Raw genomic sequence first — 17,646 nt, 5'->3', positions numbered from 1 at the left:
TACACCAAAATATCGTCGATAAACATGATCACCGATCAATCCAACATAGGCCTGTACACTCGGTTCACGAATTCCATGAACGCCGCTGGTGTATTGGTGTGCCCGAAAGGCATCGCCACAAACTCGTAGTGCCCATAACGAGTCCCAAAGGTCGTATTCTGAATATCCTCCTCACAAACTCTCATCTGATGATATCCAGATCTCAAATCAATCTTGGAGAACCAAGATGCCCCCTACAACTGATCGAATAAATCATCGATCCATGGATGTGGATAATGGTTCTTGACTGTCAGCTTGTTCAACTCCTGGTAATCAATGCACATCCGGTGAGAACCATCCTTTTTCTTGACAAAAAGGATCGGAGCTCCCCACGGTGAGCTACTCGGTCTGATGAGCCCCTTCCTTAACAGCTCCTGGAGCTATGAGGATAACTCATGCATCTCTAGTAGCGCAAGGCGATAAGGTGCCTTCGTAATAGGCGACGCACCTGGATGCAAATCAATCTGGAACTCCACCTGCCTCTCGGTTGGCACTCCCAACAAATCCTTGGGAAAAACATTCGGAAACTAGCACACTATCGAAACCTTTGAGATAGAACTCTGCCTACCTGTATCAGCCGGCGTATCCATCATATACGCCAAAAACCCCATACAACCTTGTTATAGACTCTATCTCGCTCTGGCAGCATAATAGAAAGTTGATCCAGATCTGGTACCCTCGCAATACACCGTAAGCACTCCCCTACTAGGGTCTCTTATAGTCACAAATTGACGCAAGCAGTCGATCACAACTCCAAAGCGGCTAAACCAGTCAATGCCCATGATAACACATACATCACCCATCACTATCGGCACAAGATATCTATCAGAAACTCGAAACCAAAAATCTCTAACACACATCCTCAGAATACATCAATAGCAAAAACTGCATGCTCGTCGGCTATAGAAACCCTCAGAGGTCGACTGAACACCTTATGCCAGATACTAATGTGATGACTAAAAGTGGAAGACACAAACGATCGACTCGCACCCAAGTCAAATAACACCTAAGTAGGTACATAACTCACAAGAAAAGTACCTATAAATAGTACGAAATAAGCACAATAAATCTCAAAATAATATAAATAAGGAAATACGTACTAGCCATGAAATCAGGTGTTGCGCGGACCTCCTCCGTTGTCAGCAAAAATGCTCTCCCACGAGCCCTCGGAGCCTCGACCTTCACCGACCGACTATCAGTAGCACGCAAAGCAGTAGGAGTGGAACCCTAGGCTGATCCCTAAATAAGTTGAGGGCACCCAGCCTTCTAATGGTCGGTCTGGTTGCGGTAATAGCAGACTGCAAACCCCTTGGGGAAATCCTTTACCATATGCCCCTCTTTGCCATATTTGTAGAAAATCCATGCCGACATGATCCCTCGTGAGTCTTACCGCACTTGCCATAAGTGCGGCCCTTCTGCCCCCGGCTCTTGCATCAGCGGGATTTGACCGCTTTGTTGGCAGTTGCGACTGTACCGGTCTCCGGTCTCTCCCATGGGACTCTCCCTCCTCCCTGGCCTATAAGTTTAGCTCAATCTCCCTCCGTCGAGCATTGGTCTGCAACTCGGCCAATGTCCGGTAAGACGAGTTTGCCACGAACTCCCCTATATCCATCCTCAGAATAATCAGATAATGACTTACACGTGCATGCTCAGTAGATACATACTCAGGGAAAAATAGTGCCCTCTCATGGAACATCCTCGAAATCTCAGTCACAGTTTATGTCTTTTGCTTGAGAGACAGGAACTCCAGGGCCAACCGTTCCCTCTCCACCTAGGGAACATACTTGTCTCAGAACAACTGCATAAACCTCTCCCATGTCACTACAACATGATCTGCAGGGGTAAAGTTGGCTGTCACAAACTTCCACCAGTCCTTGACTCCCAAGCGAAGCTGGTTCAGCGCAAACCAAACTCTCAAATGCTCTAGGCAGGAACACGTGTAAAAACATCCCTCAATATCAGAGATCTATCTCATATAAAAAATCAGATCCTGTGTCCAGTCAAACTCTGGTGGCTTCGTGTTGCTGAACTCCCGAAACAACAACGAGTCACCCCCTGTGGCCTGGCAGTGACAACAACTATGGTAGTTACAACAGGAGCGGCGTCAGTAACAGCGACATACCACTCATCAGATGTCTTGATTAGGGTGGTCTTAATATACCTAAACATCTCTGCTATTGCCTCTCAAATAGTTGCGGCCACCTCCTCATAGATGATCCTGCAGCTCTCCTCGTCACTAGTCCCACTACTCTCGGGGTTGTGGCGTGTACCCACCATGATGTTTTTGAAACACAACACAAAATCAACAGAGACTCGCTTGAGCATATTCACACTCGATTTACTGCCCCTACATGCTCCTTAGTACCCTAAGCATTCTTACTTGGGCTGCATACAGATCCGGTGCTTTCAGTAGTACGAGCCCAATACTACCTTCCACACCAACCTACAGTCACCCCAAGTCCTCCTCCTATGATCGAATTCACACGTACTCCATCTTATATAAATAACAGGCTACTCTCTCATCGGACCCCTCATATGCTTATCTAGGTACCTCTCATAGATTATTACTTGACTCAGAACTCTTTCTAAGTGATTCCTGCTAAATACTCCTATTCAGCACATACTCAAGGAAACCATAGATAGCAGTAATTACTAGGCTAAGGCATCACAAATCATGCAACTCTAGCCCTAAATATGAAATACCTAGCCAATCCTCTAGCATGCATCCTTAACATCTCATAAATATCTCATAACACAAATAAGTAAGGGTATTTTGGGAATCACCGTTCGGGCTCTGACCGATTATACACACTACCCCAACTCGTTTTTCTCTTAAAAGTCTTAATCATTTTTAGAAAAAACATTTCTTTCCACAAACCCTAAGTTTGAGTCCAAACACACCCGAATGTATATCCGAATCCCACATACCAAGGCTCTGATACCAACTTGTAACACCGTAAATTTTCAAACAAATATTTCATTTTAAAAATTACTTATTCTCATGACATAGTTCACAAAACCCCAAATGAAAATGTTTTAAAAAACACATATTCAGAAAATGTTTTAAACACAATCCATGATCCACAAAATGTAACTCCGCCTCATGTGTATAATTAAGCTGGCGCCTTCCTGTGATCTTGAGAAACACTTGAAACACATAACACATAACACGGTAAGCTCAAAGTTTAGTGAGTTCCCCAAAATACCACACATATCTCATTATCCTCTCATGGCTATGCTCAAATAAGACCCTCTAGTGAATGTGTCTCAGTGGGACCCTCCGGTCCAACAATTCGGGTGGACCCTCCAGTCCTAACTCGTTAAGATCATAATAATACACAACATAAATCGCAAAGACATAATGCAGGATATCATAATACTCAATATAAGTACATACACCCTCTGGTCACACATAAATTACCACTCTAGGTAAGTATAATGAGAAGACTCACCTCATAAGCAAGCAAGGAACTGAATACCCCTCGAACATTCTACACCTTGCCTATATGTAATAAGCATCTCTAATTAACACTTAATGATCAAAACTCTAAATAAACTCATGTTAGCCCTTATTTAACTCTTTGGATGGGTAAAAGACCATTTTACCCCTCCATGACCTCCATCACTCAAGTTCAACCAAACCCTGAAGTCAACACTCGAGTCAACAGTCCAAGTTGACCTAACATGTCGAGTGCATCTATGCGACTCGTTGAGTCCCTTCGGTTCCACAGACCGTCATGAAGGTCCAACTCATCTCGCCGACTTGACCCGTCAAATCGCCGAGTTACAACGTGTTCAGACTTATCGGGACAAACTCCAACCGACTCGCCGAGTCAGCTCATCCACTCGCCTTGTCCCTTGAGTCAAATTCACATTTAGACATTTTAAGGCAGAACTGATACCCCACACTACGGATCTATCTTCCTAAGGCTCGAATATCACGTAAAGTTTCAAGCTTTACGTGCATGCATGGCATATTAGGCTCATAATGCCAATACAAGCTCCAACAAGGGATAAATACACAAGTGCTTGCCTTTAGCTCAATAATGTTCGGGTCTTTGGACTCACAAGGCTCCCTACAGTCCAGATCTGAGGTTTCAACCTCAACCCATGCTCAAATGAATTAATGACACACGATGGATGGGACAAAACTCTAAAAACACCCAAAACAAAGATATCATAAGGAAATTATCAGAATAGCATCATTTTACCTCTAACTGAAGCAAATCTCTGAGGAATCTTTGGATCCAAAAGCCTCCTATTGATCCAAGCTTGATGCTCTCCACTTCTCCTCTAAAAGATAACAAAAAATGCCCAAGATTAACTCTATTTTCTCTCTTAGATCACTCTAGGCGATTAGGGTTTTGCACAAGGAGTTACATGGCTGGTGAGGCGGAAATGAGGGCTTAAGGCCCTTTAAATAGGATACAAACCCAGGGATTTAGGGTTTCCTCAAACAACGCCAAGTCGAAGAGTCGGCTCTCTGACTCGTCGAGTTGGTCATTAAACCCACGTGACCAATCCGACTCTACTCGACAAGTCGGACATACAACTCGTTGAGTCACTCTGTAACGACCCAAAATTTCACGTCCAAAAGTTTCGTTTATAGAACATTACATAGAAAACGTTAACAATTAAAAAATTGTTTAGTTGAACCACTTCTCATCGAAAACCAAATTAAAACCACAACATTCGATCAAACAAAATATCAGAGTATCAATCCCAGAATAAACTCGTAACTGTGGAAACAAGAGAGTGTGTGTGTGACGTGCTGCTACCGCGCCGGCTCCTTTCCCCTAGCTGAGGAGGTACCTGAAACCAAAAATGAAAACCGTAAGCACGAAGCTTAGTGAGTTCCCCCATAATACCTCATACCATGCAAGCATATAACAAACAACGTTCAGCCAGGAGTTATGGGCCTCGCCCACACTCGGGAAGATACAGGCCCTGCCCACACTTCGCTAGCCGGGAGATACGGGCCTCGCCCACACTTGTGAAGATCCGGGCCCTGCCCACACTTTGCTAGCCGGGAGATACGGGCCTTGCCCACACTCTACTATCTGGGAGATACCGGCCTAGCCCACACTCCAACCTCGGAGAGATACGGGCCCTACCCACACTCCACCGCTAATCAATAATATACAAGTATCACACAGACAACAAGTACAAGCAACTCTATCATATTGACACATATATCATACTTAACTAAACCCAGAGATACGGGCTCGGCCCACACTCTAGTACTAACATCTCGTCTACACGGGTCGGCCTTGGTGCCTTAGACCCATTCCTACTGGAAAGGAAACTCACCTCGAAATAGCTGCTAATCTGGTAAAGAACTGACTGCCTACTGCTGCTCCGGAAATCCTCCAGCTGCAATTCCCACAACATACTCAATCAATCACTGCTAACTGTCTATTGGGTAAAATGACCATTTTACCCCTGATCCTGACATAAGTCAAAGTCAGAGTCAACTTTCAGTTGACCCGACTCGCCGAGTTGGCTCGCCAACTCGCCGAGTCCCTGTCCAATCGACGGACCTGGGTCCCATTTCTACTCGTCGAGTTAGGCGCCGACTCGACGAGTTCTTCTTCTAAACTGAGGTTCAAGTCCTTCAACCCACTCGCCGAGTTGTATGAACAACTCGCCGAGTTCATCTTCATCCGAAGAACACTTTATGCTGTGACTCGCCAAGTTGTATGAACAACTCGTCGAGTCTGTTCTTGATCTAAGGAGATTGCCTTGAACTCGCCGAGTCAGGGCATGGACTCGCCGAGTTCCTCCATGGATGAGTTTGGCTTCCAACTCACTGAGTCACACCCCGTGACTCACTACACACACTCGACACAACGAAAAAGGGGACAACTCGGAGACTCGCGAGCAGACTCGTCGAGACTGATGAACGACTCGCCGAGTCGTTGCCATGCAATCACTATATACGTGATTTTGCTCGATTCCAGACCATGCCATTTACAGATCTGGGTTCCTAGAGCATGAATGACACGTAAAGTTTCCAACTTTATGTGTAGATACTCGCCAATGAGGGATTTAGGGCTCAAAATGACTCAAAAGGGTAGATCTAGGGTGAACAAGCAACATGGGTCCATAAAGGTAACAGATCTGAGCTCCTGGAGCTCAATCTTGCCTAGATCTAAAGGCCAATCAACTTATTACGACTTATATTGCACATACAAGCTTGGGGATTGGCTCATGAATGACTTAAATGAAGTAATAAGCATAGAAACAGGGGGGAAACGGGTTATACCTCAAAGGAATTGTTGAGAGAGCACAAAGATGCTTGGATTCCTTCCCTTCCTCTTGATCTACTCCCCTTTTGTCTCAAAACCTTCAAGAACACACAACAATTGCTTCAAACTCTCAATGAACAAGCTTAGAACGAGGGTTGGGAGCTCTAGGGGTGAATGGGTGCTGGCTTGGGGCGGATATGTTGTTTAAATAGGGTGCAAACCCCTGAACTTAGGGTTTCATCCAATAGCGGTGACTCGCCGAGTCCAGGATATGGACTCTCCGAGTCGCCAACTTAAACGTGTCCCGGGGTCCCGTCTCTACTCGACGAGTCGGACCTATGACTCGTCGAGTCCAAGGCTAAAAATGGAAAATACTCAAATAAGATTTACGTACCAGGAACCAGGTGCTACACACTCATTCAATCCCAAATAAATAAATATATAAATATTATACCTGAGAGTCGAGATGTTACAAATAGAGGGTTAGAGAGATAGAAGGGTGCATATGTTGCGTCCCATGTCGGATCTTCCGATCACGCAAATGGGACAGCATATGAATGACATAGATAGATAAAAAGAAACATAGATAGAGATGTGTAGAAATAGAGGTGCATATGTTGCGTCCTAGGTCGGATCTTCCGATCACACAAAGGGAGCAACATATGACTAACAGAGAGGATAAGAAATAAAAACAATTTCACACAGACCTACTTTATCAGAACCCCCCATTCACCCTATTAGCACCAGAATTAAGGAAATAAGTCCGTACCTCGAAGAATTGTTGAGCCACAGTTCAACATAATAAGTAACTTTAGTGTATCTTGTAGGCTCCCTTGTTTATCTCACTGCTCAATCTATCCAAACGTCGTATGGTTAGTCCAAATGAAACTATCTAGGTCGATATGAGTTAACACAGTCAAGTCCTTTCATTGTCAGCTATGTCTAGTCCTTTGATTTTAAATCCTTCGTGCTTACCAGCACATCGAACACAGAGTCTAAACAATTTAGTTTCAGTGCATTACAAGAATTTCAGATTGCCCTTTAACACTAAACTTCATTTCACTTCCCAAAAATACTTACATAAGAAAACATATTTTTGTATTTTTTGATTATATATATATATATATATATATATATATATATATATATATATTAATTTTCATTTCTCCCCCTTAATTTGTGCATGGGGAAGAAAGAAAATAAATACACAAATTTAAAAAATTTGTCTTCAAAATGGATCATTTTAAGAAAAATTTAGAAGAATCGAAAAGAAAACTAAAACCGTAATTCAACAACTGAAGTTGGATCCAGATGATCTGAGAACAGCATGTAGATGCAGCAACATGTTCAGCTTTAGCTGTGTTTCAATTCTTGAACGAAGTTAACAAACTCAAAATTCAACATGCCGTTAAATACGATCCCCATTTGTGATCCTCTTCTTTCTTCCTCCCCGCAATGGATACATACCCTCAATTAAAGTTCTGAATGATATGCAGTTGAGAGATGTCTACTATCTTGTGTTTGGGACAACCATTATTAACAAACCGAAGTCTGATGATATTCCTCCATAGTTGCTCCGACATAGAGTGCGGGATTAGTTGGTCTTTGGAACCCAGTTCATTTTGAAGCTGTTTTGACCATTATCATCTATACAAGGTACTCTCTCCCATGACATATCCTGTTTATCAGACATAAAAGATGAAGAGATATTAGAATCATTAGGTGATTAAGCAGTATGAACCTTTGGTACCCATCTATTGTCGGGTTTAACCCACTCTTGTTTGATCGGATGGATGCCTCATCACTTATTTTAGAGCTTGAAACGGTTCGTGGAGATGACTTCGACCTAACCGATCTTTGTCTAATATAACCATCTTTTGAATTTGGCTTCTTTTCAGACATTACTTTCTTGTCCTTGGGAGACTGATTCTTGCCCTTCTTAGCATTGCAGTCACTATTGCGTGATTGTGACCTCGAAGGATTTCTTTTGGAAGATCTCCCTCTTGGCATATTATGCCAACCTTGTGCATAGAAGGGGAACTATGCACGATTTGGAAAATTTCTGGCAATGTGTCCAGGTGTTCCATAGTGCAAACAAGTCTGTTTCTTCACGTTCAATTTGTTTATGTGTGTCCCTGGTAGCATGCCCATGCATTGTCTTTGATTGTTCCCACAAGCACACTTACAACAAGTAGTCTGTTTTGCTTGTTTTGATGGCCTGTATTTACCAACAACAGGTTTATTATAAGTAACTGAATTAGAAGCAACAAATTCAGAGTTCAAAGAGACATTGGTTTGACAATCAACATAATTAATAGAACTAGAGTTAATTCTATTCTCCTTGTTCTCATCTTCCATTACTTTACCTGCACATGAAGTAGAAGCATTAGTATCGTTCACCTCAATATTTTTAGTTGGGCCAGATTGTTCAGTCTTAACTGAAGCTGGTACAGGGGGTTGGCAATATTGAGCAAGTATCTCTTCCTCATTGATTTCAAGGGGTGGGGTATAGTTATCATTGAAGGGAGGTGGAACACTGTGATACCCTAGACCCTTATTTTGATTATCTTAAATTTTCAATTGTTTTTCAACCATTGTTTCAACCTTTTTACTTGACACATCAAATTTTTTAACATTAAAGTTTGCATTCTCAAACTTATTTTTCAATGTGTTAAGCGCGATAGTTAGACTGGCAAGCTGTCTCTTAACATGATTATAGTTCCCACATTTGTTACTATAGTCTTCCAAAAGCTGCTTAAAGTCTCTTGTCTTGGCCTCTAGTTGTTCTTTTAGAGGTTTTTGGGCCTTATTAAGAGTATATCCTTCATATTTAACGTCCTCAATTTCTCTAATTAATAATTCATGTTGATCACGATAAAGTTTAATTTTAGCTTCACAAGACTGAGAACATGAAACGTCATTGACCTCCTTTGTACTATTGTAAGAACTCATAGTTTACCAAAAATTCCCTTTGACTTGAAACCTCGAAAGTCAAACTTGAAAAGTCAAACTTGAAAGTCAGATCTAAAAGTCAAAATTGAAAGTCAAAACTTTAGGCCGAAAACGAGGCTTCAAAATCGAAATATTGATTTTCAGGCCGAAAATGTGAGGCTTCTAATCCTAACCGAGAAGTCTCGCACCGAATACTCTTCACCAAAATCAGAAGCCAAAATCTAAGGTCGAGAACTACGAACCAAAATCAGCTGGACCGAGAACTGCAAGGCAGAGAACCCTCGCACCAAGAAGTTGCTCCACCGAATATGCTGTTGGGCTGACCGAGAACGTTGCTGGGTTGACCGAGATCTTCTAAGTTTTGACGAAGAATAGTCGTCGGGATCTCACAAAAATCGTCCAAAAATGCCCAAAACTTGCCAAAAACACAAGATTTTAAAATCCTTAGTGCCAAACTCGATCAAAACTCCAAAAATATGAAGAACACGAAGAACAATCGCCAAAATTTCGTCCAAAATAATTCAAAAAATACACGAAATTCCAAGAAAAGATCCAAAAACTCTTAAAATCTTGTCAAATCGGTTGATACCGATCCAAGCTCTTATACCACTTGTAAGTCCCAAAATAGCTTTGATGTATCAATCGAAATTCACTTGATGGTGCAGAATCCCAATCAAGTGAATTAGATAAGATGAAGGAAGGTATAAGAACACAAAGATCAAACTTCAATGCACACTATAATGAATATAGTCTGGCACATGAAATTCACAGTTACACACAGTTCTCTCTTTTGCTCTCTAAATCATGTCCATTGCATATGGCAGTCCACAGAACATCCCTCTCTCTCTCTCTCTCTCTCTCTCTCTCTCTCTCTCTCTTCTCTCAGCTTTCCATGCCTAAAATATATTATTTATATACCTAGACCCAAATACAAAGGCCAAGCCCAAAACCCAATAGCCTAACCGAAATCACATGTGATTTCGGTCCGAATAACAAAGAAACTCATGGGGATTTCGGCCCTAGACCAAAAACCAAAAATGCCTAGAAAAGCAAAGTATAAGCCATAAATTATAACCTAACATTTTGGTAACTTTGCTAACAGATAAAAAGTTGCATTTAAAATTAGGAATATATAAAACATCGTTCAACTTCATGTTGTTGGGCAATCGGGTATCTCCTATTCCTTTAGAAGGAATTTTATCTCCATTAGGAATGCTAACTGGAACACCATCTTATTGATGTGTTAAGTTAGTGAGAGAGGATTTTTGACATGCCACATGTTCAGTTACCCCTAAATCAATCACCTAAGGTAACCGAAATTCAACCTTACCTGCCATATTGACTTCCGGTTTTTGAACATCGTTCGATTGCTTCAGCAACTTCATGTATTGCTCCAGACTAAGACCAGGTATAGGGCTGGTCTCCATCTCGACGTTGGCTGCCTTTGGTTTTGGGCGATTGGTCCTTTTTTGATCAGTAGTGGTCTTGCGTCGAGTGTCCCACAACTCTGTATAACCAATCTTTTCGAAACAGCCTTCAAGATTGTGTCCATTCTTCCTGCAATGCGCAATTCATGCCTTCACAGTTAGTATTCCTTTTCTTAACCGGGTTCTTGTCGGTAGTGATTTGAACACACATATGTGCTCATGCATCTACATTGGGTTTTATGGCAGCTAAGATGTTTCGTTGTTGTTCATCTTCTGAAACCAAGTGGTAAGTAGCTCCAAGTGAGGACATAGGTTTAGTGCTAAGGATCTGAGTTTTTACGGCTCCAAATGTGTCACAGGTGCATTTGCCACAAATGCCAGGTGGATTGGTGACCGGGAAAGATTGACAAAACGGTTTATTTGTTATTTTTCGAAACAACAAACTTTGACAAATTACAAAGTATAAATTCAACGAACAAAGTTATGTTAGGAAAACACGACTAAAATCTTGTATACGTTTTTAAGTCATTTTCCTGTAAAATAGGAATTTCAATTTGATTTGGGCTACTATGTTATTTACATAATAAAGTGATTTTTAATCATTTCTGTAAAAAGATGTATTTGTTTTTTATTAAGTTATGTAAACTTGTTACCAATTTATACATTTATTAACCTAATACATAGTAAAGAGATTTTTAATTATTTCTGTAAAAAGATAGATTTGTTTTGTTAACCTGTGTAAACCTGTTACCAATTAATACATTATTAACCTAAACTAGTGTATATTATAATATTATTACTGGTATATGTGCATTAATAATATTTTTTTTGCACAAGTTAGTTAAACTTTTGACAAAAACTGAAATTGCACAAAGGCGTCCGACTTGGAGGAGTAAATGATTGTTCCAGGAACGTCCATTTTTTTTCTTCTTTTTCATAAAATTCTTTTTTCACGCAGGAATCGAGGACGACCTGAATTAGGGGATGATCTAAATAAGGTCAGACGGAGTGCTGCGCAAGGAGCAGCGGTAGGTGTTCCCGCACATCGGAACACAACACCGTCCCTGCAGGAATGGAGGTGCATGATAGGGGTGGGGGTGCGGTTGCCGTTTTCTCACTACTGTTGTACATCATTGTCAAAATCGCGATCCTGATTGTTGGATCATACGATCTTACAATCATAGGGATGAAAAATGATATGGATCGTAAAAGGATCGTATTTGGGGTAGGATCGTAAGATCGTAGGTAGGATCGTAGGATCGAGATCCGATCCGATATCACCTTACTTTGACTTTTTTTATTTTTTTATTTTATTATTATTATTTTTCTTTTGCAAATAAAAATTATTTTTACCATTTTATGTCTTTTACCTCTTTCCTATTACCATTTATAATTTTGTATTGTGACTTATTACTAATATTTTGAAGGTTATATAACTTTTGAACGAAAAATTAAATGTTTGAAATATTTTCATGTTTAAAAATTATAAATTTAAATTATGTTTTATTTTGTGGGATCTTAGGATCCCGATCCCGATCTTGCAAACCCAAAAACGATCCTATATATGATCCCGGTCTTGACAACCTTGTTGTTGTGATTCGTGCATGCCCTTTTTTTGTTATAGCCGTTAAAAACGGTAAAAATGTTGTTTTTTACTAGCTAACGACTGTAAACTCGGAAGTTGAAAATATATATATATATATATATATATATATATATATATATATATATATATATATATATATATATATATATATACCCTTTAATATATCTATATATACCTACATATTTTAACTTTTAAAGTCGCATCCCAAACTCCAATAGAAGAAAAAAAAAACCAACGTTTTGAGTTCAAGCAACCCAACTCGAAACATTTTATGTATCGATTCATCTCAACGGGTTTATCTTCCTTAACTAGATGCTATCATTCAATCTCATCTACAAATCCAATACCAAAAGGTTAGACAATTCTACCCGATGCAAGTTTCAAATGTTCATCCAATCATGTCTTCAAACTTTGTTATATTTCTCGATCAACTTTTTCAAAATCAACCAAAAACTCAAATCCCACTACATCAATCTCAAACCAAAACCCAAACACAACCCTCTCACTCTCAACTTCAATACCAAAACCTTGATGAGTCGGAGGACGATATTGTATGGGAAACTCAACACCCCCCCCCCCCCAACACCGCAAAGGAAAACAATAAGCACAAGAGGGAGGCCAGAGGCGGATATCATGGAGTCCACAAAAAAAGCTAGTTATAAAAAAAGTTTGGGTTGACATTTCAAAGAATTCAGTGAAGGGAAATACACAACCGGGAGATCATTTTTGGATTTGCATTCTTGAGAGATTTTGCAAGGAGTTGAGTAAAGAAGATGAAGAGTACCGTACCAAACTCCAACTGAATTCAAAGTTTCGAGAAATAGCGAAAGTCGTCTCAAAAATGAATGCGTTGTGCAACAACCTAAAAATCCAAATGAGAAGTCATGGAGATGAAGAAATTCTACAAGAGGCTTTGTATTTAGGAAACGGGAAAACATTCACATTGCACTGAGTGTTGGAAATTGTTAATTTTTTGCCCAAGGTGGAAAAAATACGAAAAACATTTAATACTACGAGAAGAAGGCCAATCAAAAAGAATAAAAATGGGCTCCAATGGATACACAACTTCGTACGATGCTCGTATCAGGCTAGATTGAAATAACGATGACGAATTGGAGCTCAAATAAATTGTCCGACCAATTGGTAGGGACAAAGCAAAACAGAAGGGGAAGGAGACTTCTTCTGGTGCATTGCATTTCAGCATGAACGCGAACAAAATGCGAAAAATGACTACAACATTTGATTGATACAATCTGAATTTCATTAAACGTTTGACATTCGATACAGAAAAAGAAGTCGAAAAGAAGAAGGAACGGACAAAAAGACAAGAAATACATGATATGAAGTTCTTAATGTACAACATTGATTATCTTTCGGAACCGCCCTCGAGCTAGTTTTGAAGAAGAAAGAGACGATCATGAAAAAATATGTTTCATAGATTGGTTCGTTTTTTTTAAAGTATGCTGGTTTTTTCTAATTATTTTAATCATAGTTTTTTTATGTAATTTTTATTTTAGTTAATCAAGTGCTGTTTTAATTTTAATTAATTTTACGTTTATTACTCATTTTTAAAAAATTATAAGTCTTTAAAATCAGTTATTTTTATTTAAAAGAATAAAGTGAAAGATTGTTCCTCTACACACCTTGGGTTTTGGTGAGGAAGACTGAACAAAAAATGAAAGATTGTTCTCATATACACCCTTGGGTCTAAGAAAGATTTTGTATGATTTCATTATTTTTGGAAATCTATCAAAAGAAGACACCATCAAAGCCACACAGCTCTTGAGGAACGTCTATATCTGGTGGGGAGTAGAGGATGATTTCAAGTAAAAATGGTTCCATCAAAATCAAACATTTTAAATAAAAACGCAAGATCGAGGATGGTATTGAGGACGACTACTTCTAAAATGAATTCTAAAATTTAATCACACGCTTGTGCCGTTGGTTAAGATTTGGTGTGTCCTAATGTAACTAAATGAAACAAAAAATAACCTAATAAATATAAAACTAAGGAATCATAAAAAAAGGACAAAACTATAAAAATGGTATATATGACGTATAATTTTTTGAGTTTTAATCCAAAGCACGATGTTATTGGGTTATAGTCCTTTTGAACTAGTTTGTATGAGAAAATTGTCCCTCCTAAAATTGAAATGACTATAATACCCTTTGGGTATTTATTTTTAATTTTTCTTTTAGTTTTTTTTTTAATTTAATATTTATTTATTTATAATAACAATTAAAAAAATAATAGAGGATTCACCTCTCTCTCTCTCTCTCTCTCTCTCTCTCTCTCTCTCTCTCTCTCTCTCTCTCTCTCCTACAAGACTAATCCCCATCTCTATCCTTTTATTTTTCGTCTTCACCTAATCGATCATCTTCTTTCTCAGAAAAACACACACGTACACTCAAATTGGTACATGGTATTACCCATTAATGCAAGAATATGAAGTTTATTAACCCCAATTCCAGATTTTAGATAACATCAGTCATGGAAGAAGCAATCTATACAAATATTTCTAGTATGTACACCCACACACTCTCTTTGACGATGGAGTTTTACCACTGGAGGCGACGCTACCTAAAGAAGTGGAATTCTCAACTCGATCCTCCGAAGAACTTAAAGAACCCATCATATTTGACATCGGTATGACATCCGCTACCTGATTATCTACAAATCCAGTCTACACTTGATCACTAGCAACAACGCCTCCAACGCCTACCTTCGGCAAAGACACGTCTGAATCGATTTCTTGTTTGGGATAATTCTTTTCAGTAAGCAGGAATTAAGAGATATGTGTGTGTATGCATCTAAAATTGTTTCAAGAAGGTATATGTGTGTGTGAATCAAAAATCACTCCTTCTTCCTCCGGTCACTACCCCTCCCTCTTTCATAATCGAAAAAAACATACTTGCCCCCATTTTTGAATAAAAAATGGAGCTAGAGAGAACTATGGGCTAGATTGTAATTTTGGGACCAGGAGGAGTACATTGCGCGTACATAAGGGTACGTTGCGCGTACTAGGGCGCGCCCTAGTATGCTGGCCGTACACTTGTGTATGTTGGGTGTACTCATATCAGATGGAAACCCTAATATCCCGGTTTGGGGGCTATATAAACATCCTTATGGATCATATTCTCTCCTCCTTCTCAGCCTCCATCTTCTAGAAACGTCCCCAAACCTTAGTTCTTGTGTGTGAGAGTGAGTCGGTGGGTATTTTGAACTCTTGAAGGTGAAGCCATTGCAACAAATAGTTGAAGAAGGAGATCGGCTTGTAGATCAGAGGTTCTAGTGTGCCCTAGAAGCTCCAGAAGGCAAAAAGCTCCAGAAGGTAAAAAGCTCAAGAAGGTAAAAAGCTTGTAGGTCATAGATCTAGCCTTTCTAGCATTATGGAACCATTTCTTTTCACAAAAACCCCAATATGGTGCATGATGCATTTTGGACGAGATAAGTTGTCCTTTTGGGACCTTGAAGAGGTCTTAAGTTAGAAAAATGAGGTCCTAATGGCTTAAGATGTCCCATGCGTGTAGTAGAAAGGTCTTAATGGTTTAAGACCTTGGATTAAGAGCTTTATGGACGTCCAAAGTGATAAAGTTTGAGCGTTTATGAGTCCTGGGAACATTTGGTCACTGGATCTGGAGTTTGGGCTTAAGTGCTTAAGCCATTAAGCACTTATTGGGGTTTTGGTGAAACCCTGCATACGCCCAACTTACTGGGTCAATGAACCCGTTTTCCAATCAATGCAAGACTCGTGTACGCCCTGCGTAGCCTTGGGGTATGCCCATCGTATGCCTTTTGTGGACTTTTGGTGATTTGGGCTACTTTTTGGGCTAGTAGGGTTTGGGCCTTGCATAAAGACTTTCAAGGTTATGGACTTGGAATTTGGGCCTTGGCCCAATAAAAGAGTATGGACATGATGGATTGAGTGGACCCTTAGCCAAGTTAGTTATGTTGTGTAATGACTTGGTAATTATTATGTGATAGTTTGGGATTTCCAATGAAATAACGGTTCACAAGTTCGTTCTTCAGTTCAGATCGACGTTGCGAGGTGAGTTATCCTCAAAATATCAACAGGGTCTAAGGCACCAAGGCCGGCCCTCTATATATTTGTATCTGGATCATGGTATGATATGTTTTTTGATTACATCATGGTAGTTAGGATGCTGGTATGTTTATGTTTGTGACCTGGTTTAGGTCGGCATCCTAGTATACAGGATGATGCTATGTTAGTGACCTGTTAGGTTGGTATCCTGGTTAGGATGTTGCTATACTATATGATCCGCTAGATCGGTTTGTTTGTCTATGGATTGTTATGTGATTATCTGTTAAATGTGCACATGCTTGTTTGATTGGGCTTTGGGTTGAGGTTGGTCTTGCTTTCTGTTGTTGGCCAACATACCCATGGCAGACCGGATAGACTGCAGACCCGGGAGGGCACATGGTTAGGCCGAAGGCACGGTGATCAGTCCGGATAGGCTGAAGGACCTGAGAGGGCGTTCCGGATGTGCCGAGGCTCGGAGAGTGGGCCGGATAGACTGAAGGCCAGGCGCGGGCAGTCCAGTCAGACTGTAGACTCAAAGAATGGACCAAGTGGACTGAAGGCTCGGTGCGGGCGGACCAGTCACACTATAGACTCGAGATGCATGGTTGTACTGTATGTGTTGATATGATGTTGATATGATTGTATGGCGTTGGTATTTTGGGGGAAACTCACTAAACCTCGGGCTTACAGTTGTTGATTTTGTTTCAGGTACTTCTGATGGTCGTAGGAAGGCAAAGGCATGGCTGTACACTTCCTCATATTTTGATTTGGCTTTCTGGGATACTCTAATATAAACTATTTTGGAAACCTTTTTGTAATAACTTTAAGTATTTGTAATGTTTTAAAAGTTTAAATTTGGTATGAATTTTATGTTCGTTACAAGTTGGTATCAGAGCCTTGGTTTGAGTGAATTGGAGGAACACTTGTCTGAATCCAGTCTCAAATCAAGGAAAGGATTTTAAAATGATTTTTAATGGTTTTCAAAATAAGTAATGGAGGATGCAAGTGTATGATTAGTCGGAGCCAGTAAGTAGACCCCAAAATACCATACAGTTATTTGATATTATGATTTGATAGAACAACATGCTAGTACTAGGCTAGTGATCTTCAAGAATTACATGATAGAATTGCCTAATTGCATGATACCTGCTAGCCGAGGGTTTTCCTAATATGAGATTGACATCGTTATTATAGTTTATTAGTGTATGAATCATGGTTATACATAATTAAGATCTTATAGCCTGAGAATGTTTGATTTGGCCTTATGTTCTGTTCTTGTTTGATTGGGATCTTAGGGAAGGACTGGATATTTGAAAGCATATGGGGTCCAG

This window comes from Lactuca serriola, chromosome 2, assembly GCF_051521515.1.
Source record: "Lactuca serriola cultivar US96UC23 chromosome 2, Lser_US96UC23_V15, whole genome shotgun sequence".
Classification (NCBI taxonomy): Eukaryota; Viridiplantae; Streptophyta; class Magnoliopsida; order Asterales; family Asteraceae; genus Lactuca; species Lactuca serriola.
This window is presented reverse-complemented; position numbering follows the sequence as displayed.